General features: G+C 36.0%; 1 protein-coding gene across 2 annotated transcripts in view; it reads right to left on the minus strand.

Annotated features, from left to right (window-relative positions):
• LOC106461083 (glucose transporter type 1-like) overlaps positions 1–2,535 on the minus strand; it is a 206,183-nt gene extending 203,648 nt beyond the window's left edge. The window contains exon 1 of one of the 2 annotated variants that reach the window (XM_022387943.1): positions 2,516–2,535. The gene's annotated coding sequence lies outside the window, so the exon portion shown is untranslated. The remainder of the gene's footprint in view (positions 1–2,515) is intronic. The other variant, XM_022387941.1, reaches the window with a different exon arrangement.
• Between the last annotated feature and the right edge of the window lie 260 nt (positions 2,536–2,795).

Raw genomic sequence — 2,795 nt, forward strand, 5'->3', positions numbered from 1 at the left:
CTTGATCCTGTGGCTTAGTTGAAGAGAAGCTGTGGTGAATATAAGCTGTTGTTCCTTATCTTGTGTAGGAGAAGCTGTGGTGAATAGAAGCTGTTGTTCCTTATCTTGTGTAGGAGAAGCTGTGGTGAATAAGCTATTGTTCTTTATCTTGTGTAGGAGAAGCTGTGGTGAATATAAGCTGTTGTTCCTTATCTTGTGTAGGAGAAGCTGTGGTGAATATAAGCTGTTGTTCCTTATCTTGTGTAGGAGAAGCTGCGGTGAATATAAGTTGTTGTTCCTTATCCTGTATAAGAGAAGCTGTGGTGAATAGAAGCTGTTGTTCCTTATCTTGTGTAAGAGAAGCTGTGGTGAATAGAAGCTGCTGTTCCTTATCTTGTGTAGGAGAAGCTGTGGTGAATAAGCTGTTGTTCCTTATCTTGTGTAAGAGAAGCTGCGGTGAATAGAAGCTGTTGTTCCTTATCTTGTGTAGGAGAAGTTGTTGTTCCTTATCTTGTGTAATAGAAGCTGTTGTTCCCTATCTTGTATAATAGAAGCTGTTGTTCCTTAGTTTGTATAATAGAAGCGTTTATTCCTTATCTTGTGTAAGAGAAGCTGTTGTTCCTTATCTTGTGTAGGAGAAGCTGTTGCTCCTTATCTTGTGTAAGAGAAGCTGTTGTTTCTTATCTTGTGTAATAGAAGCTGTTGTTCCTTATCTTGTGTAAGAGAAGCTGTTGTTCCTTATCTTTTGTAATAGAAGCTATTGTTCCTTAGTTTGTGTAAGAGAAGCTGTTGTTCCTTATCTTGTGTAAGAGAAGCTGTTGCTCCTTATCTTGTGTAATAGAAGCTGTTGTTCCTTATCTTGTGTAAGAGAAGCTGTTGTTCCTTATCACACAAGATAAGGAACAACAGCTTCTCTTACACAAGATAAGGAACAACAGCTTCTCCTACACAAGCTGTTTAATGTTCGCTATCTGCCTTCCCTCTAATCTACGATGAGTGCTGTTTAATGTTCGCTATCTGCCTTCCCTCTAATCTACGATGAGTGCTGTTTAATGTTCACTATTTGCCTTCCCTCTAATATATGATGGGTGCTGTTTAATATTCACTATCAGACTTCCCTCTAATGTATGATGGGTGTTGTTTAGTGTTCACTATCTGCCTTCCCTCTAACCTATCAGTCCAAAATTAGGGATAGCTATGCGCAGATGACCCTTATGTAGCTCTGCGCGAAATTCTGAAAGAAACGTACAAATCATAAACTAATAAGCCTAAAATTTGTGATAGAAATCACGTTAACTATGAATGTTTTTTGTTTTGTTTTTACACATTCCTCTTAATTTGTCAATTGCGGATTCAAAATAAGATGTGTGAAAATAGCGTTTCGGATCAATCTTTAGTCCCCCTCAAGCCAAAGCTAGAGCTTGTCAGTTTGGCTCAAAGATAAAACATTCTTTGTAACGCTATTTATCTTTTCATTATAATACTTTAAAAGTTACTACAACAATTTTTATGGTGTGAACGCCTTCCTCAAGTTGGCGAAGCATGATTACAATTAATTTACTTGTCATCAGACATTAGTATTAGTCCTATTATATTTATAACACTGCATTCTATATCTAGTTCCTTATTAGAAGAGAGAATAATAACAGTATTCCAACCACACTGTGTTCGCCATATCCATTGCCGACGACTCATTTTGTTTAATCCATAGCTCATCAGGCCGGCTGGGATATAATAAACACAGTAGTGGTCGGAACACTATTTATACTTGTCATTTCTTACGACTTTTTTCAAGCTGTCGAAGCATGATTACTCTTTATTTACTCATGACTCTAATAGTGTACCAAAAGTGCGGAGCGCGTTTCTGCAATGATGGATTCATAGTCCGAATACGCTAACTACTAAGTCATACCTGGCTGTTGTAATAAGCTAAATGGTATTTCTTGGGCTTGTAGTAGTAAAACAAAATATAATAAAATTATATTTTAGCGAGTACAGATCGCATTTATTAAAATTGATGTCATCTGTTACTTAATTATGCGTTAATTTTAACTCAGATACTTTAAAGTAATGGGGCGTTGCTGTATAAGAATGTGACCGATTTTCAAACCATTTTGCTAACATTTGTGTTTTTACTAGTAATAATTTCAGTAATACCTGTCTCTGAATGTCGAGGTTGTAAGAAACGCATCTTGTGCATGGTAGCAGACCTTCATGCCACATAGATTCCATTTAGAAATGAGTTTCTTCTCAGTTTTTGTTGCTTTGTAACTTAAAAATAATCACTCTTTGGAGTCAAGATCATGATGCACGTGTTCATGCCCAAAGTAGGTGGAGAATTTTCAGTTTGGAAATAGATCAGTTACTGAACGAAAAACTCACTTGGTAGGTAACTCCGGTTAAACATGTGAATGTAGGCTTGGACATGTTTCTTTTGTTATTTTTTTTTCTGTTGTAGGAAAAGCAAACCTTTATTAATGCTGACGACTCTAGAAGGGCGGGTTTAAAGTATTTATCAGTTGGTTAGCAAACTTACCTTGAATGTGATCAGTCCAACTACTTACAGAGGGTGTCGCCTAACTTGTCTGTGCAATACCTAAAATGTGGAAAGAAGATTTCATGCTAAGATGGAAACGGTCGAAAGAGCTGTCTTTAATAGTCCAAAGAAAAAATTAAATATTATTTTTAAAGTTTACGGTATCAAATGTGACATATAAATTAAAATATGTATATCTTTTTTTTGTCATATGGAATCACAACCTGGAAAACACATGTTCTTATGAAACTTAATTTGTTGTATGATTTTAAAATTCAGC

Source organism: Limulus polyphemus, unplaced genomic scaffold (assembly GCF_000517525.1).
Source record: "Limulus polyphemus unplaced genomic scaffold, Limulus_polyphemus-2.1.2 Scaffold894, whole genome shotgun sequence".
In the NCBI taxonomy this organism is placed as follows: domain Eukaryota; kingdom Metazoa; phylum Arthropoda; class Merostomata; order Xiphosura; family Limulidae; genus Limulus; species Limulus polyphemus.